The sequence below is a fragment of the Amblyomma americanum genome, chromosome 2, assembly GCF_052857255.1.
Source record: "Amblyomma americanum isolate KBUSLIRL-KWMA chromosome 2, ASM5285725v1, whole genome shotgun sequence".
NCBI lineage: Eukaryota > Metazoa > Arthropoda > Arachnida > Ixodida > Ixodidae > Amblyomma > Amblyomma americanum.
This window is the reverse complement of record NC_135498.1, coordinates 189,146,346-189,167,402: the sequence shown is the minus strand read 5'-3', so window position 1 is coordinate 189,167,402 and position 21,057 is coordinate 189,146,346. Positions and strand designations below refer to the sequence as shown.

At 47.1% G+C, this 21,057-nt stretch overlaps 1 long non-coding RNA gene across 1 annotated transcript in view; it reads right to left on the bottom strand.

Annotated features, from left to right (window-relative positions):
• Positions 1-21,057, bottom strand: part of LOC144119382 (uncharacterized) — a 93,351-nt gene that overhangs the window by 3,461 nt on the left and 68,833 nt on the right. The window lies entirely within an intron of this gene.

Genomic DNA, 21,057 nt, shown 5'->3' with positions numbered 1-21,057 from the left:
CGGCTTAAATACAATGGATATTGCCTAGGCACCTAGCTAGAGAAACCGGTGGCTGATCAAGCGTCCAATAGGCCGACACACTCTTCATAGTCTCCGCCCTAACCCCGTGACCGCTCCGCCCTCACAAACACGTGCACAGGCGATAGGGAATCTTGGCGCCTTGAGGTCCTGGAATGCGGTTTCCGGCGGGTTGAACAGGTGCATAAGGTCGTTGGCTTTGTAGGCGGTGATCCCCTCCGTGGAAAGATGCGTCCTGACGGTCCCGGTGAATTCCAGAGGGTAAGATGAATCAGCCGTGTCCGCCACCGCTTTGTCTGGCCGCGCAGGTGCAAGCAAGCGAGGAGGGTCCGGCGCCTTTGTTCGGGTCTTTCTGCCGGTCCACGTGAGGGCGCATTTCGGGAGAAACGCCGCATTCCATACTCCGGACGAAGGGATTAGAGGCCTTTCGTCACAGCTCGCCGTCGCCAGGAGCCATTCCTAATCCTCTTCTCAGGACGACAGCACCTTTGGTCAAACATAGTTCGATGGCGCCTGCCGGGCTCGTCTGTTCCCGCTGTCGGGGCCTCCGATCACAACAACGGGCTCTATTTCTTTTTTTTTGTTTTGGCCCATATAAGGAATTATTCGTACCTCGGCACTTCTGCATCCTGATAAAGAAACTCTTTCTGAGGACCCGGGTGTCGTGAACGGATCCTGGATACCAGGCGGACACGTCGATAAACTCTCTTACCTCATTGCAGACTCTTTGCAAAATCACCGAATTGTATTTTCTTTGTTCTTCTTTTCTTCTTTTGTTACCCATTTCCTCAAATCGCTACTGGCTGCGCATCCGTACCTCGTCGTTTGGCCATCGGATTACTTGTTGTGATATGCTGAAAAAGAAATTCAGGACCCGATTCGCATTGTTCTGTACAGATTACTCTGCCATAACAAATTTGTCCACAATTTGCACCATAATGGTCTGCGTATTGAGGCAGGTTAAGGTAGTCAAGACTGTCTTGTCTGCCGACATTCTTGACCTGCTGTGCGTATCTTGCGGGTAGAAACGCGACGCCTCGAGCCTTCCAGTCAGGCTGCTCGGTACTTCCTGGACAGGCGGAACAGCCGCCGAATCTCCACGTTGATATACCGTGACACAGTATTTTCCACGTACTGGGGTTCCTTTCTCTTCTGTGAAAATGCAGCGCTAGTTTCAGCATCATTCACTTTATTTCATCATCTGATTCTTCACCCGAAGAAACATATTCGAGCAAAAGCTCGGCGCCGAGCGTCTTCCCAACGTCCATGTTGCACACAGCCTAACGTAGACGATGCACGACGACGAAGTCGCCGTGTATGAAATGCAGAATTATGTGTGATGAGTGTTTTATTTATTGATTCAACAGGAAAACTTATTTTACACGTCAATTTACTTCTTGCTTTCTTTCAAAAGCTCTATAATTCAGTCGCTGTCGTCTGCTCGTGCAGAAGATGACACGCGGTTTCATCCGATGTGCTGCAAGGTGGGCAGCCGAGCGGAGTGGTAGCGCCGATCGCATAAGCCCTTCCTTCCTATCGTCTACGCAAGCCTGCGCGAACTGTAAGCAAAAAAAACGCTCTATTATAGAGGGTGTCGGCTTCTTGATACCATGGATGCATTAAGTTACCCTCCTGAATAGATGGGTCAGATGCATGATCTGCTTATGCAGGGAATTAAGGTGCATGATGAATCCGCACTTTCTTTGACCTGTAGACCGAGCACCTGTGCTCTCATTACCCTGGGTAAATGTATATGTTCGGGTCGCCAGGAACAGGTATAACGATTAATAGTTCGTTTCTGTAGTGAGCATGCATGTCGCGTACCATTCTGTCCGTTACATTCGCAACCTCCAGCAGAGTGGCTCGCGCCTGTTCAATAAAGTTGTTCTTTGCCCACAAGATGATGTCGTCCACGTAAATCACATGCTTCAGGTAGCGCAGCGGCGTTCCCTACTCGATCCTTGAATACTGCCAGACACGCGTCTGCCAGTATTCCACCTTACACGCGTCGTTTGCTCCGCTACGGCTTTGATCGCTGTCATTAAAGAGGTACTGACACCAAATTTCGAGCGCAAACAAAAACGGTATGACTTGTTTCATAGCCTTTCCAGCATGTTTCAGTCGCAAGAGCTGAGGGCAAAATAATTTAATATAGTGTTCTTTTTCAATTTTCAATTCAATTCCATTTATTTTCCAGAAAATTCTGGCTGGCTGCCTGGACTAAAAGCTGTAGGTATACAGCTTGCCGAGGCCCAGGCAGCCGTTACAAGGAACAGGGGCAGACTCAGTTCAAAATCGTTACATACAAGGGAACAGCTGTACTTGGGCGCGAATGAGAAGTCAGGAATTATTTCTGAAGAAATAATTCACGCAATGCTTTCTTAGTAGGGTTATTTATATCTCTATATCTATTTAAAATTATTGGAAGATTGTGCTCTAATGCTTGGAACTTATAGTCGGTGCGAAAAGGGGGAATTAACGAAGTGTCTGTGTTGCGAGTATTAACTGTGTGGTCGTTCTGTTTCAAATGCTCAGTGCCTTCTATCACTGACCTAAAGGATAACGACAGATGAAATGCAAGCAATATACGGAATTCATACATACTTCGAATTTTACACTCTGAACGTTTCAAAAGCTCGTAGTGTGTGGCTTAGGTAATCAAGATTGGCATTGTGAAGTAGGTCTTTCTTTTGACGAAGGTAAATTTTTTCTAGGTTGTTTTTAGTAGTTGTCCACCAAACTAATGAGCAATAACTTATTTGCGACACAACTAGTGCATTAAATATTTGAAGCTTTATTTTAGCAGGAAGGAATGCGCGGCAACGAGCAATTGCACCTGTCACCAAGGAGAGATTTTTTATTAACTTCTCGACTTGCGAATTCCATGTAAGGTGTGATGAAAATGTTACTCCAAGTATGGTGTGTTCGTGAACAATTTCAATTTCTTCACCACCACAAGTGATGTTTTTTCTACGCGAAAATTTTTGTTTCTTAAATAACATAACTTTCGTTTTTGCAGGATTAATTTTTAGTAGATTAACATCAGACCATTCATGGAGCCGATAATGAAGTTGATTATGCTTGGTGACTAGTTCATTCACATGAGGACCAGAGAACAAAATCGTGCAGTCGTCAGCGTAAATAACCAATTTTAGACATTTGCCAATGTTAACAATGCTGTTTATATAGGCATTAAATAGGAGAGGGCCTAGGACACTTCCCTGAGGTACGCCTCTGGTTATAGGTAGTAGAGATGATTGATGATTTCTACGACACACACACTGTTGCCTGTCAACTAAGTAAGATTTTATCAAAGATAAAGGGTTGCCACGAATCCCAGAGACTGAGAGCGTATGAGTTAGAATACAATGATCAAGGGAATGGAAAGCCTTATTAAAGTCTATGAAGAGGCTAAGGGTTATCAGTTTCTTTTCTATATTTTGCAGCACATGTTCCTTCAACCCCAATAAAGCTAGCTCAGTTGAATATCCTTTTCTGAAGCCGAACTGTGCACCAAAAATGAGGTGATTCTTCTCAAAGCATCGGTTAAAGCGACAGTGCAATATCTTTTCGAAACGTTTAGCAAATGTAGGTATTATTGATATTGGACGGTAATTTTTTGGCAAGTTTTTATCGCCTCCTTTATATACAACTGACACCCTAGACTTTTTCATTGCAGTGGGAAATTCTCCAGATTCAATAGATAGGTTGAAAATATATGTAAGTGGAGCAGCTATGTACTCTAAAATATACTTAATGGGTTTGATTTGGATGTTATCAATATCAAGCGTCTTACTATTGTTCAGATACATAAATGTTCTGTAGACTTCTGCCTGATCTGTCGGTTCAAGAAATATATTTTCAGCCCGTGAGCGTCCTAAATCTTTGCTAGTTAGTAACTCCTAGTGTGTGCTGAAGATCCAATAAAATGTTTATTGAAAAACTCGGCCAGAGCACGACCGGTAATTTGTTGGTTTCTATAAATCAGCTGATCAGGGACTGCATCTTTTTTATCTCTTCCTAGTGCACTATTTATTACTCTACACGCTGCAGATGGTTGGTGTCTATAGTTGTTTACAAAAAGTTTTTCATAGTGAGCAACCTTTTCTCGTCGGAGTTCAGCATTTAATTTATTTCTGGCACTTTCAAATTTTTTAACACATCAGGACTTCGCGTTTTTAGAATTGAATAAAAAAAAGCATTTTTCCGCTTTATAGCTTTTAAATGTTTGTGGGTCACCCAAGGTTTTCTTATCTTTTTGATGGCTTAAAGGTTATTATCGGGAAGTATTTGCAATATATTTGAGAAATCATTTCAAGAAAATCTTAAATACGCCTCACTTGTATTCGCTTTGCTATATACCGAGAACCAGTTTTGTTGGCTAATGTCGTGCTGAAACAGCCTCAGGGAATCATCAGTCACATGCTGGACAGTTATCTCCTCGGAGCAACTTCTAACTTTCATTACAGGTCACAAAACATAAAAATTGGGCAATGATCACTGATGCCAGATGTTACTGTGTCAGCACTGTGAATCGAGGTTTCAGAGTTTACAATGAACAAATGCAGTGGAGATGAAGTGGATAAAGTGACACGGGTTGGTGTATTAATCCCACTTATAAAACCCAGAGAATGAATACGAGTTGCAAAGTCCACAAGAGTTGGAGTATTAAGCAAAGTATATATGTTGAAGTCTCCTCCACAAGTTAACTGAAGATTAATGCTACGAACATACTCCAGGAGCCGATCAAAGATATTCAAAAAACGATAACAAGTTTCCCTCTGGTGGACGATAGATAACAGTTATAATTTCCAAGTTATTTTTTACCGTGAGAAACTCATATTCATTCGTAACCTTGCAAAATTCCGGAAGAAGTTCACACTTTGTACACATCTCTATATAAATCGCAACACCAACACCACGTCGAACTTCACGATTCATGAAAAAATTATTATACCCATCAAGATGGCGCATAGCGCAGCCGCCATAATACCAGGTCTCATTCATCATGATTACACTCAATTTAAAAGAAAACTGACTTAATAAACAAATGTCATCGTGCTTTCCATGAGAAGAACGAGCATTAAAGTGTAACACTGTTTTCAGAGAACGTTGCTGTGGTCTAATGCATTTTGGTAGGGCAAAGCCGTGATATTCCATTTTAATTTGGTTAAAGTGTATCTAGGCAATAACGAAAAATCACGAATTTCACTCAATCTTTGCAAGATCAGCCTCACAAGTTATTTGTATAGCATCCGAGGTGTCTGACTGCTTAACAAAGATTTTCCCATTGAAAGTCCATACTGACTTCCAGTTGTGAGCATACTTCCTCCTTACAGCCATACCCAGGGGTCTTTTTAGGGCCGGACAAAGGTGCTCATTAATGTATATTGGCGCCGAGTTTTCAATCCCAATGTCCTCATTTCTTAGACGGGCCTTTTTCTCTTTCCTCAGTGCGCTATCACGTTTCCCTCGAGACTTGAACTGAACAAGAATGCTCTTGTCAGGATTTTTAGTACGAATTTTGTGGCAACATTCAATGAAATTTTCACTGATTGGCTCATCAACCTTCTCTCCAATTTTAGTGACAATCCGCAACACATTCTCATCATCGTGTTTCTCAAAGCCATGAATTTCTACGTCCATGTTTCTAGAGTATTGCTCCATGAGGACCATGCTTTGGACAAGTTCATCTTTATTTTTCTCTAGTGATGCGCACCTCGCGTGAAGCTCCTGATTATGTTCTTCAAGTTTTACATTTTTCAAAATTTCAGCCTCAAGTTTGTGCTTTAGCTCATCTAAATAGTCATGGGCAAGTCTTTAGATCTCTGATTTCATTTTGAAGCTCTCTTTCGATACGCTCCCGCGAAGCTTTCATTTCTTGTTTGTACTCTTCTTTCATCTTGGATAGTTCAGCCTTCAGTTCCTCTAAGTTTGGCTATGCCTTTCGCCATGTGGTTCAAGACAAGTAAATGCAAACACGCGCACACACAAAATAAAGGCATTTCCACTCGAATCTAGTGACACCAAGAACTACTTGCCCTAATCGTTCTGACGTCGACGAAACTACTGGCTCTTCATATTTTTCGTTACCCTCCACGTTTCTGCCCCATAGGTGAGTACCAGTAAGGCACAGCTGTTGTACACTTTTCTCTTGAGGGATATTGGTAAACTGCCATTCATGATCTGAGAGAACCTGCCATATGCGCTCCACCCCATTCTTATCCTTCTAGTTATTTCCCTCTCGTGATCCGGATCAGCTGTCACTGCCTGCCCTATGTAGACGTATTATTTTACCACTTTCAGCACCTCACTGCCAATTGTGCACTGCTGTTCCCTTGCTAGACTCTTGAACATTACTTTGGTTTGCTGCATGTTAATTTTTAGACCTAGCGTTCTGCTCGGCCTGTCTAACTCATTGATCATAATTTCCACTTCACCTCCTGAGTTACTCAGCAAGGCCAAGTAATCAGCGAATCGCAGATTATTTAGGTATTCTCCATTTACTCTTATTCCAAACTGTTTCCATTTCAGACCTCGGAATACTTCCTGTAAACAGGCGCTGAATAGCACTGACGAGATCGTGTCTCCTTGCCTGACGCCCTTCCTTACTGGAATTTTGTAGCTGACTTCATGGTGGACTATGGTAGCTGTGCAGTTGCTATATATATATATATATATATATATATATATATATATATATATATATATATATATATATATATATATATATATATATATATATATATATATATATATATATATATATATATATATATATATATATATATATACCAGTATTTTGACATAAGGCTCTTCTACACCCTGATTACGCAATGACTGTGTGAAGGCTGAGTTTTCCACTGAGTCGAATGCTTTCTCGTAATCAATGAATGCTATATATAGAGGTTGGTTGTGTTCTGCGCATTTCTCTATCACCTGACTGATAGTGTGAATGTGATCTATTGTGAAATATCTTTTACGAAAGCCTGCCTAATCATTTGCTTGATTAAAGTCTAAGGCTGCCGTGACTCTATTAGCGATTATCTTAGCAAATACCTTGTAGGCAACGGATAGTAAGTTGATCGGTCTGTATTTTTTAAAGTCCTTGGCTTCTCCTTTCTTGTGAATTAAGATAATGTTTGCATTCTTCCAAACTTCTGGAACGGTCGAGGTCATAAAGCATTGCGCATACAGGGTGCCTAGTTTTCCTAGCACGATCTCCCCTCCGTCCTTCAACAGATCTGCTGTTACCTAATCCTTCCAGCTGCTTTTCCCATTTCCATTGCTCCTAAGGCTTTCTTTACTTCCTCTTTCGTTACTGGCGGGATGACGCGTTGCTGTGCGCTACTGTCTCTCTCATTAATGTTCTGATTACATTGGCTACTGTAAAGATTTGTGTAGAACTCTTCGGCTACTTTAACTACCTTATTCATATTGCTAATGTCATTGCCCTCCTTGTCTCATAGCGCATACATCTGGTTTTTACCTATGTCGAGTTTCCTCTTCACCGCTTTCAGGCTGCCTTCGTTCTTTAGAGCATGCTCGGTTCTCTCCATATCAAACTTCCTTATGTCGGCTACCTTGCGCTTATTTACTAACTTCGATAGCTCTGCCAGTTCCATCCTGTCGGTATAGTGTTAGGCGCCCTCATGTTTTGGCGTTTCTTACTCAGATCTTTTGTCTCCTGAGATAGCTTGCTGGCACTCTGTCGAACCCTCCTATACCGCCTACTTCTACTGCGCACTCCGTAATGATGGCTGTCAGATTATCGTTCATCAGATGGCAGATGGCAGCAAGACCGTGAACAAGCTTGCTAGATTATACAGTCAACCGAATTCTTATGACAAGATTGAGGCTGCCTAACGAAACACGAGGCCCGATGCCAGGAGGGCGTGGCGCGACATTCCGATCTCGTGCGGTGTAGTTCACGCAAGTCACCCTTTTCTTTCTAATAGACTTAGCTGCAGCGTGAACAGAAATGTGTACGAAAGAACACAGAACGAAAAGACGTGCGAAAAAAAAATCTTCTGCTTCTGTTTGAACCACAGCACATCGACAAGGTACACAACTGATAGAATTAACACCACCCTGCCGCGCTTCTTAAACATTCAGAAGGTAAACATCGGCTCAAAAAGGACGCTTACACTAAAGACTGTGCAACGAACTACATGCATGATGAGTAGAGGTGCCTTTAGAAGGCAGGCAGATGCGTTTTTTAAGATCACTATACGAACGACCAGCCATAATTCACTGGAAGAATTGATTTATTTACTAATAGCGAACAGCGTTTGCGTTATTGCCACTACGTGGTTTTTGCAGATATGCATATTGCGAGGGAAGTTCAGATCGCAAGCACAAAAAATATCAAAGAGCAGCACCCGCAAGCGAGTTTGCAGAAAAGTATTCGACTTCCTAGAATTAGCATAACTCGGGCGAGACTCGGGTCAGTCTCAATTATTGTAGCGGCGAACTTCATTCACATGTTTCTGAAAGAGGATAGCGAAAATGACCTCACGAGTTTTGCATATCCCAAAGCAACATACGGCACAATATCAAGCAGAGCGCACAGGAGAACACAGTGGTTGCTGGTGAATCTCGTTACGTTGTTGAAAAATATCTCAGGGTGATCTCGAATACGTAAGCACTGCGCACAACCCAGCGACACTAACAGGGAATGCAATTCACACCCTAGGAACTCGCCGATAAACTTGTTCGTGACCGACGCCAACTGAGACCAATGGGCAGACGCCGGCGCGGGCGGGCTCTCTCAAACTCTTGACAATCAAGTTCTTCTATCGCACAGATATTGGTAGCCTGGAAGGTGAATTGCTTGTGTCCTCACCAGAGAGGCCGGTATTACACCAGAGCACATATTCCATTTCATTTCTGCTCCCTCATAGCGACTCACTCGCACACAACACACCTCAGCTTCCCTCGGTGTGAAATAGGTCTAATGCCTGATCGCTTTGACGCCTGCGGTGGGAAAATTCGCGTCGAAATTTTAAAACAGGTGGCCCCTAAAGATACACTGTACACTTAGAAGTTGATGACAATAAGGACAGTTTCGGCGGACAACACTTTCTAACATAAAAAAGCATAAAATATGAGAGCTCGCGTACATAAAACGACTACGAGACTTTGAGCCGGACTGCTTTAGGAAGAAAATGGCAGACGGAAGCAGCTCCCAAACTGGAAGTGGGCACTGTCGAATATTATTCCCGGTGGCGCTGCAAACGTTTTCGGTACATAGCAAAGCTTATTTAGAGGCTTTAAGCGTAAGTGGCTCGTTCTTCTCGTCAGGCGTGAGTCGTCGTGAGTCGGAAAAAATCCCGCAATTCCAAAACAGAAAATGAAAATACCGGTACTTGTGGTTCGAACCCAGGCCCACTGAATGCCAAGTGGGCACGTAATTCATAGGTCACGAAGGATCGCTGGTTCAGGCGTGTCTGAGGGGCACCCACTGAACCCGTTGGGGAATGTATAACTTAGTAACGTGTGTTTGGGATGCGTTCTGATCTTATAGAAAGGAAAATAAAAACAAATGAATATGCTAATTAGGCGTCAGAAATTACGGCGAACTAAAAGGCGTATTATGGTGCTTCACTGTACTGAAACAAATTGTGTCTATGTGTATGAAGTGGCGCACGAAATTGTGCACTCTAACCTAGATTGTGATTGGTGATTGCTAATCGATAATTGAGTTCTATTCGACAATGGTGATCAGTAATGTGATTGCGGATTGGTAATCGCTGAGAAATAAGAAAGAAAAGGAAAAATGAGAAAGGAAGAGAAGGTGCCACCGAGAATATCATGGAGCGGAAGTTGAACATCACATAACTTAAAAAGAAATAATGGCGCACAAAAGAAGACCGGAGGAACGAGATGACACGGGCAAACCAGGCGTCACATGACGCCTGGCCCTATGCATGGGCAATGCTCAGTATTGTGAATGTACCCCACCCCTTTGGTATTTGAATCAATAATGTTTTGCAAATCTGGATCGTAACGCTGTTCCACCACTAGAGTGTAAAGAGGCTGCTACTATAAACTTTTTGTTCGGACGATTGCAATTCTTGCGCGATCATCCTCCTTTATTTACGGCACATTTCGCAGCATTAATGCGAGATGTTTGTTCAGCGCCTTCAGCCGCTCCCCCTCAGTACGCTTCTCGCTGATTGCTCTCTCGCGTATACACGATGTGCGTCTGTGAAGAAAGAATACAAACCGTAAAACTAATTCCAGTCATGTTAGCGTGAAGGACAAAAGATTTAGGTATGTAACTGAAAAAGGAAATTTCCGATATTTTGTCCGTCTGGGACGCTGAGACGCCCTCTACGCTGTATAATCTATAAATGGCTGGTTGAAGAAAGACGCTGAACTGTTTGAAAGTTTCCTTTGACGCCAAGCATATAACCGAGCCGGAGCCAGTAGTTAGACAACACAGTGATTTCAAATGTGTACTTGCGTCCTAACACCACGACGTCGCCGTCATAAAATCCTTCTTCACCGTCGTGGCCTTCACCGCTCAACCGTGAGTAAATGTTATTGCTCACCACTCACGTCTTTCGGAGTGAAGTTCATTACTGCAACAGGGAAGATAGGTTTCCACCATCCTTGCACTTAACGTACGCGTAGGATGGCGCTGTCGTCATCTATCGTGGACTGATCAAGTAAACACGAGGAAATGCGCAAAATATTGTGTGACAAAAAGTTAACGAGGACGAGTGCGTGTCAGCGCGCGTTTTCGCAGCTCCATTCGTTGCCTCAAACTCAACGCAAAAGCAGGACAGAAGAAAAACACGTCTCAAAGCAGCGCGGCAAAGGTGGGGGAGAACTTCTGCATGACGTCAACGCGCTGTGACCGGACACAGTGAACAAGTAGAGGAGTCGGAGCCTCTTCGCCACTTTATGGATGCGTCTTGGGGGAATGTGGGCGGAAAGGCGGCATATACACCGCGCATCATGCTCAATGTTCTCAGAATCATAGGTGTTTCCAACATGACTTGAAGTACTGAGGTAAGTACAGCGGTAGGTGCAGTCGTTCGTTCCTCGGGTTGAGATGTTTCAAGTATTGCAGGGTCGGTAACTGGAAAGGCAACAGTCGAGATTGCGGCCAAACCAGCCTACACGGCATGGGAAGCTGAGCCGCTAGAACGTTCATAAAGCACTTCGAGACACTTGCGACAAACCCCTCAGCCACTGTAGCCGTGAAAACTCCCACAGCAGCCGCAATTACCTGGGAAAGCGTCAAGTCTCACATGAATCACTGACGAATGGTCAGGCCTGCATAACTGTATGTTCATTATTTTAACTCTGACAGAGCGTCTCAGGGCGAACATTGTTTCCGGTCAATGACATCAAGGATTTCAGTTTCCTGCGCTCGAGAGGGGCAGTTTGAGGAGTTTGCGGCGTGGTCCACACTGCAAAGGCAACGCTTCTCGTTCTGCTCAGTGCAGTTGTTCGTTTCATGTGCGTCCCCACAGTTGCAACACCGCGAGCTGGACTTCCAACCGCCGGCGCTAGGGCCATAGCGCCAGCAGCTGTTGCACTGCACAGACAGACAATAATGGGTCCACCCGGAAAATTAGAGGCCCTGCCTTGATTTCAGTGGGGCAGGAAGTGCCGGCAAAGGTGGCAATTAGAGATTCAGTAGACATCCGGATGTTGTTTACTTCCCGGCTACAGCGGTGCACAGCAACGACGCCTGCTGCGGACAGAAGTTCAAGAGTCTCTGCTGGAGACAGGGAAGAGTCAACGCCTCGAACAATACCTTTCGTGCAAGCCAGATGTGAAGGGGTAAAAAGGAACTTACCCGAAGCGAGGCAAAGGATGACGCCTTTAGTAAATCTTTGACACAGTAGAGGTGCGAAGGTCTGCACAGGATCCCGCCGCGTACAAACTGGTGGACCTCAGAGACTGTTTCATATCGAGATGTGGCTGACTGAAGCGCAGCCCAAACAGCCCCAGGGTTGGTCATCTTGATTGCACCACCATCCTTGGGCACCAGCGCAACATGGATGCTACCAAACTCCCAAAAGCAGGAGATCAGGGGAAAGGGAAGCCGACCAGGACGAGCTCCCCTGGCCGGCAGACTGAGTAGTACGACCTTACCGCGTGTGTTGTACCCACAAAACTAGGAGAGGTAATTTTTTAAAAAGACAGCGCATGAAGACAGGACAGTGCAGAGTGATGCACCAACAAGCCCAAAGTTCTATCTTATTTGAAGCGTTAAGGCACAGGAAGAAAAGGCCACAACCAGCCACACTAAACTTAGCCGATCGTTATCAAAACGGGTCCTGAACGCGAGCTCATCATACCCTTTAACTTGGTTGGATAACATGTCGTCTAAACGCGGAAGGTTGCTGAGGTGGAGCACGTCACTCCAACAACACAACCTAGACGTTCAACAAATATAGAGATTTCAAGGTACAATATATATTGCCATGTGGCGCTGAAGCAAAAAAGACGTTGACGCTGCTGTCGCGCGGATTGAAGGACGTTGAGGTTCGCCGTTTTCTCCCACTGAAGGACGTGCTGCCGAGCCCTTTCTTTCCGGGTCCCTGTCTTGTCACCAACACCGTGACAATATTATGAACTCATTTTATTCCGTGTGTTATATGTGTTTGGCACTTTGTTTTGTTCTGGTCTAATGAATTTTGTTTCACATGTGCCTTTTTATGCAGAGGGACAAATTCGGGAATGTACACGTAGGCAGGGAAATTATTATGCTGCTTAAGTCATGTGTCTTGACGCTAACAGAAGGCACTTGCTTGTGCTGGGTGTTGCCTGTTGTCGGTCGGTTCTTGGCAAGGTGCGCAACGATCAACGACCGATGCTGAGAAGCAAGATCGTCAGAACAACCATGCGAAGCTGGTCGACACACCTGAGCGACAAGGCGGTGAAGCAGTGAGCCTGGCCTGACGAGCGGGACCTGCTCCCGGGAAGGAGCGTGGAGCCACATGTGGCTGAACACCGACGAGAACTTGGAGGCGTGTGGCGTACAAGTGCGCCCCACACCAGAGCCACGTTGAAGCAGCTCGTCTTCGTGGCACATTTCCCTCGTCGTCGTGGCGGCTGTTGTAGCAGCGCACGCGTTCCGCTGGCACCACGTGGAAATCGGCGCCTTGCGCCCGGCATCACGCAAAGCAAGCACGGTCATGTAATGACTCTCGGACATGTCGCGGCTTGCAGAATGACTAATGGTGAATTCCAATCGCATGCCCGGAGCGGTCTGCACGCTCTGTGACAGAGCGCCTGAATCCGGCGCAGAGCGCGCGACCTGGAATTGCGATTGGAGTACACTTGCTCTGGCCAGAGCATGCAGGCCAGAGCATGTACGGCGCCGCTATCGCCGCTGAAAAAGAACGTCACGCAAACTTCCGGTCGGATCCGCCGATTTCGGCGGAGCAGTCCCGACTGCTCCACGGAGCAATCTCGGCTCGGCAACCGCTCCCTGTCTACGATTTTAAGACGTGATCCGTGCCTCAGATCTGCGTTTGGAATACAGTTGCTCCGAAAAGAGCAGAAATCGTTGCTCCCGAAGTGCTCCAACTCTGCGATTGGAAGTCACCATAAAGCAGGCTGGCCGAGCTGAATCCCGTCCCCCCTCGCTAGGCCCGGCTTGAGACTCAACTGACGCTTCACTGGCAGCCCTTTACCAGCACCAAACTTTAAACGGCTGAGTCACCTCGTCCATTCGTCCAGTTCAAACGGAGAACAGGGCGTTTCCTTATTTGAGGGTTCGAACTGCTGGCTGTTGCAACCGTTCCCAAGGCTATAAAAACTGAGCTGCGCTGGGCAGGAAGGCCTACGGCGATAGCAAGCGAAGAGAGACGCTCATTTGTGCGATCTCGTTGCGCTGTCGGCACCTATGCCGACTGTGCAACGCCATTGTATGTATTTTAGAAATGTTTCTTCAACTCACCGTCACCTTCACTGCTGAGATCTGCTCAGCAGTGCCAGCAGGTCGAGATGCACGGGCCCCGCATAAAGCCCAACAGTATTACAAACTGAAATATATATACTCTGTGCTTTACTGCATGCGGCCAGGCCCAATCAAAAAGAACGGCCGCACACTGTGCTGCTTGTCGAGGATTTGCTCCAGTTCAATGCTTAAAAACGAACATTCTGTGCAGGGTGCCAGCATTTTCTCATGTTTGCACGTGCTTTGCGCGTATTGCTCGTAGCTGCACGTTTGCCTTTCTCTTCCAGACTTTTTGTTACGGCCCTTCGTCCTGCGGTACGCACGCTCTAAGGTATTCCAATTTTTTTCAGCCTGGAAAGGAGTGACATTGTTTGCTGGAAACTCTGCGTTCACATCCCCTGCAATATAATCCCACATGGCATTTTTTTGTGCGGAAGACCCTAGTGCCGTCAGAACTTCGGGCCTGCTAAAGTAAAAGGACAGGGTATAATAATAATAATTGGTTTTTGGGGAAAGAAAATGGCGCAGTATCTGTCTCATATATCTTTAGACACCTGAACCGCGCCGTAAGGGAAGGGATAAAGGAGGGAGTGAAAGAGAGGAAGAATAGGTGCCGTAGTGGAGGGCTCCGGAATAATTTCGACCACCTGGGGACCTTTAACGTGCACTGACATCGCACAGCACACGGGCGCCTTAGCGTTTTTCCTCTATAAAAACGCAGCCGCCGCGGTCGGGTTCGAACCCGGGAACTCCGGATCAGTAGTCGAGCGCCCTAACCACTGAGCCACCGCACAGGGTATAACGCAATTACCGTATTTGTGCATATAATGTGACCACGAAAATAACCCGAAGCAATAGTTCGAGACTCAACGAGCAAGTAAATATTATTACCCACAGTTATGATGCAGCCACAGCTAGCGCAAAGGTTCAAACTGGATTTTTTCTGGTGAAATTTAATGAAACCGCCAGCAGCTGGTTATGTTTTATGGCTATAACTAGTTCCAGTTATTATCTTTTGGAATTCCAGTTGCATCAAGTGCAAATTTTCAGCTGAAAATGGTAGGCTGTGGTATTTCTTCGTGCCGGAGATGGTACGGAAAAAGTGGAAGCATAGTTATTTCTGACGAAACACTTCGTGCATCAAATCTACCGAGGCCAAGACTCCCTTGCGTTAACGCCCACAGCCTCCCAAGCAGTGGTAGCCGCCGCGACAGCCGTTGCATGCGTAGATGTCGTACAGTTCAATCGACCGACCGCATGTGCTGGGGCCCTTTGCAGCATTTTTAAAGGGTGAAAATTATTTGTCCCATTGAGCGAAAACCCGCCAATGCGCGTGCGCGCGTGTGCGCGTGCGCGTTTGCATGTGCGTGCGTGCGTGCGTGCGCGTGTGCGTGTGCGTGTGTGCGTGTGCGTGTGCGCGTGCGCGTGTGCGTGTGCGTGTGCGCGTGCGCGTGCGCGTGTGTGTGTGCGTGTGTGTGTGTGTGTGTGTGTGTGTGTGTGTGTGTGTGTGTGTGTGTGTGTGTGTGTGTGTGTGTGTGTGTGTGTGTGTGTGTGTGTGTGTGTGTGTGTGTGTGTGTGTGTGTGTGTGTGTGTGTGTGTGTGTGTGTGTGTGTGTGTGTGTGTGTGTGTGTGTGTGTGTGTGTGTGTGTGTGTCACATATATAAAGGAGCCTAAATTAAATTTTAAAGGAAAGAGGTGTGAAGAAGACGACGTGGATTAACCGAAGAATAAAAAGGAAGAAGCATTCGGTGAGATGGAGAGATGATTGGTGGAGAAGCATTCGGTGAGGTGGAGAGAGGTTATTGGTGTGGAGAAGAGAAGACGACGACAAGGATTACGTGTACTAATGCGAAGGCTATAAAAGGGCGAGTGAGAGCGAGGCACGCGGGGGGGGGGGGGGGGGGACAGCAGAGAAGCAGAGGCTCCGGCGGGTCAGGGACACATCGGCTGGAAGAGAGCGACGCCCGCTACTGCTCCGGTGAGCTCGCGTTCTACGCCATCGCATCGTGGACTTCCTACCGTGCCTGAGTCCATTCCGCGGAGTCAACGGAGGACGCTACCACCTGCTACGGCCAGGGGTGTCTCCAGAGCTGTTGCCACCCATCCGGGTGGTGCCCCCAACGCCAACAACACCGGCATCACCTCCACGGGCGCTTGGACCGGGAGCTTATACGACGCAGCCAGCAACGCCTCCAGCAACGCCAGCCCAAGCACGTCGAACGCCGCCTCCACGCCGGCTTCTGGATCCATACAAAGCCGCAGCCGCACCGAACCAACCGTGAGCACGAACGCCGACAAATAATAGTAGAACGCTGGTAGCAGTAGTAGACGCTGGTAGCAGTGTGCCCGGGTCGTGTGTATTTATATTCTTTGTGTTTTGTGTTAGTTTTAGTTTTCTGTCCTAGTGTGTGTGCGAGCGTCTCCGCGTGCTTGCGCCCTTTCCTCTCTCTGCCTATCTGCCTCCTCTCTCTGCCTCTTTGCCTCTTCCTTGCTTAACCCCAGCTTGAGCGCCAGTTCTAATGTTTTTGCCAAATCCGTCCTTTCTGCCATCGAGAAATCGGAAAGATCCGAGACAAAGCAAAAAGAGAAAAGGAAATGAATCCTGGCACAGGCTCGCCAACTTATCTTTGTCACAGATCTCCCCGGAGAACACTCAGACCGAAAGAATGGACTAGGCTACAGGTGTACACACACAGACGCACATTTAATACACGCTACGCGACACACACACACATTGGAACACAAAACTAACGAAACTAACACAAAACGCAGACTATATATACAAACGACCCGGGCACACTGCTACCAGCGTCTACTACTGCTACCAGCGTTCTACTATTATTGGTCGGCGTTCGTGCTCACGGTTGGTTCGGTGCGGCTGCGGCGTTGTATGGATCCAGTAGCCGGCGTCGAGGCGGCGTTCGACGTGCTTGGGCTGGCGTCGCTAACGGCGTCGCTGGTTGCGTCGTACAAGCTCCCGGTCCAAGCGCCCGTGGAGGTGATGCCGGTGTTGTTGACGTTGGGGGCACCACCCGGATGGGTGGCAACAGCGCTGTAGACACCCCTGACCGTAGCAGGTGGTAGCGTCCTCCGTTGACTCCCAGGAACGGGCTCAGGCACGGCAGGAAGTCCACGATGCGATGCCATAGAACGCGAGCTCACCGGAGCAGCAACCGGCGTCACTCTCTTCCAGCCGATGTGTCCCTGACCCACCGGAGCCTCCGCTTCTCTGCTGCCCCCCCCCCCGTGCCTCGCTCTCACTCGCCCTTTTATAGCCGTCGCATTAGTACACGTAATCCTTGTCGTCGTCTTCTCTTCTCCACCAATAATCTCTCTCCACCTCACCGAATGCTTCTCCACCAATCATATCTCTCCACCTCACCGAATGCTTCTTCTTCCTCTTTATTCTTCGGTTAATCCACGTCGTCTTCTTCACACCTCTTTCCTTTAAAATTTAATTTAGGCTCCTTAATATATGTGACAAGGGCTTTTCAAGAGTTTTTCTACGAAAAAATGCTCACGTCATACTCATCTTCAAGCCATCCAGTTAACCGACTATCTTCTGTGGCGATTCTGGACCCAGCACACAACACACCGCAGATGTCCAGCACACAACACACCGCCGATATCCAACTAACCTAACTTAGCACACCAGACTGCGTTTTCAGAACACTAACACACCAGTGCCGCTGTCTGTAGAGTCCTTAGTACACATGTCGATGTTCACAACAGACCACCTTGTATAATCGCATAATACTAACTGCAACAACAACAAGATAAATCCCACAGATAAATTAACACAGCAACAACAAGAAGATACATCCCAGATATACCTAGAGCTGTTCAGTTAGCTTATCTGTATACAAACTAATTTTTAACATATGACCTCGGTTTTTCCTGGCCCATCCGAAAACGTCTCCCCCTTGATTTGGAGTGGAGCTGTGATCGTATGTCTTCGTTCACATTGGGCTTCATTAGCACCTCATCCCCTCCTGCATTTTTCTTCCCACTGCACATGGGCCCCTCGGCAGCACCACCTGTCTCCTCAGCCACTACCGCACATGCTATCTTGGAGGCGTACCGTACCGGACCTCTTTCTTCGTACTTCTTCAACATATTTACATGAAAAGCCTCCTTACTGTCATCTATCAATAATTCATATTCCATGTCCTTTTTCATCCCCTTCACAAGGCACGGGCCCTTCCATTGCATCAGTAACTTATTATGATCCGCGGGTAGCAGGACGAGAACCCTTTCCTTCGGATACAGGTTTCTGTGAATGGCTTTCTTGTGATAATATCCCTTATGCGGTTCTCGCGCCTTTTCCAGGCCCTGATGTGCAAGTCTGCATGTTTCCTTCAACCTGTCCCGCAACTCAAGAACGTATGTGTATATTGTCTTGAGATCTGGTGCAATCTGTGTACTAGCCCACAGCTCCTTGAGTATTGCAAGTGGACTTCTAACGGTTCTCCCATATAACATCTCGAAGGGCGAGAAACCAAGACTCGTTTGTGGTACTTCGAGGTAAGCGAACAAAAGAGCTGGGAGATATCTATCCCAATCAGTAGGTCTCTCCTGGCACATTTTCTTGATCATATTTTTGAGGGTGCCGTTAAACCACTCTACAAGCCCATTACACATGGGATGGTAAGGCGTTGTCAGTAACTGCCTTGCTGATAAAAGGCGGTTAACCTCCTTCATCAGTTCGGATGTGAAGTTCGAGCCCCGGTCACTCAAATCTTCCCTCGGGAACCCATAACGCGAAAACATTTCCACAAGACCCTCCGCCACTTGGACACTGTCAATAGTTCTCAGTGGAATAGCGTCAGGATAACGAGAGACCACGGCAACCAGAGTAAGCACATATCTATTGCCTTTGGCGGATACTGGAGAGATTGGCCCCACAATGTCAGTAGCCACTGGCTGAAACGGTAGGTCGATGGCTGGCATCTTGCCCAGAGGTACGGGACCAACTCTTCCCTTCGGAACTGTGCGCTGGCACGTCAAATGAACGAACAAAGCGCTTAACGTCACTCTGAGCACGCGGCCAAAAGAACTCCTCGGTGATCCTAGACACCGTTCTTTGAACACCCTGGTGTACGGCCATAATGGCATCATGTCCTAAGCGTAGCACGATCTCTCTCATATCTCTCGGTAACACCAGCTGTTGGACCCGCCTTCCTGAACTAAATCTGCATTCCCTGTGCAGAAGACCATTTACCAATTGATATTCGAATGACGTACGACACTTCTTTCTTTTCACTCTTTCCCCGACTCTTTCGAAGCAGGTCTTCAGGCTAGGGTCTTCTTTTTGCCTAATTGCAATTTCGCCCGGTGTTACGCTCAGGCACATCGTAACACGAGTAGAGAGCGGACTCTGCGTTGCTCGGGCTGTCGCTTGAGCTCTTGTCTGCACTGCCGACGAGAAACTGACTGCACCCGTCTGAGCTGTCGCGGGCCTTTCCTCCTTTCGATGTACTTCAACGTCGAGCATCCCCCACTCGGGATCGGGGTCTTCGACACTTCTTGCACCCGTAATGTTTCCCAAGATTAGATCGTAGATGGGTTGGTCTACGCATTTTCCAACTACCTGCCCAGCATAATATGTCGTGGACACTAGAATCCTCGCTTCAGGAAGGTACCTTACTGTGCTATCTACAAGAGTGACGCCCGACGCTTCCCCTGTAAGATCCTCGTCCTTCACCAGGCTTCTCCGAACCAAGACTGTGTTGGCTCCGCTGTCTCCCAGCACCAATATAGGATGGTCCCCTATTTGCCCAACCACCACCGGCATTGCTGCTTTCCACTTGGGTGTTCTACTCACTGCCTCATGTTCCAGCGGCGTTTGCTCTCCTTACAGCTGTGGGACTTCGGGTGGCATGACAAGTTCTAGCCTAGAGTCGACAACGCATGCAGCGCGGCACTGCGTTCTGTATCGGCACTCATCCAGAGTATGACCCCTCCTCTTACAACCTTGACACACAACCTGTGTTTTTTGGGCAGCGCTACTAGTTCGACAGTCAGCTGCACGGTGTCCCACCTTGCCACAGAGAAAACACCGTACTCGCGCCTTAGATGCACCGCCATATGATCTTGGTTTTGCCGCATCTGTCTCAAGGATCTTCTGGGTTTCCTCCTTTGCCTTACTCAAATTTCTTAGCCCTTGAGCCTCGAGGAATTGGTCTGCAGTGTCGGCGAACACTTCCAATGAACAAAACTTTCTTTCATTAAGGAATAGCGCCAGCATTGAGCTGCAACACGCTAAAAATTGCTCTGTGACCAGCTTGTCATGCACACTTTCAAAACTCTTTTCTGTGTTTGACATATCAAGCCACCTATCAAAATAGTTGGTAAGCCTGCACTAAAACTGTATAGTGGTTTCCTAATCCTCAGGTTTCGCAGTGCGAAATCTCTCACGAAAACCATCTACTGAAAGCCTGAATCTTTGGAGGAGCGCCTTTTTGACTTTCTCGTAGTCCATGGAATCAGCAGCAGGCATTCTTCCAAACACATTCAGTGCCTCTCCGACTAAACACATGCTCAATGCCGTGGTCAATTCACTGCGCTCCCAGCCTTGCCCCAAAGCTATCCGCTCGAATTGTTGCAGATATGCGTCCAGATCATGTCTTTTGTCCTCGAAAGGAGCCATCAGCTTTATTTGGCAAGCTCTGGCCGGTCTATGAGATTCTGTGCCCGATAAGGAACGCTGATCATTGTCCGTGATCTCCTCATATCCTCCCGCGACATGCGCCTGTTTCCACAAAATAAACTCCTTCGCCCGTTCTATCCTTCTTTTCTCCTGCTCTTTTTCCTAGCGAGATCCCGCCGCGGTGGCTCAGTGGTTAGGGCGCTCGACTACTGATCCGGAGTTCCCGAGTTCGAACCCGACCGCGGCGGCTGCGTTTTTATGGAGGAAAAACGCTAAGGTGCCCGTGTGCTGTGCGATGTCAGTGCACGTTAAAGTTCCCCAGGTGGTCGAAATTATTCTGGAGCCCTCCACTACGGCACCTCTCTCTTCCTTTCTTCTTTCACTCCCTCCTTTACCCTTTCCTTACGGCGCGGTTCAGGTGTGCAACGATATATGAGACAGATACTGCGCCATTTCCTTTCCC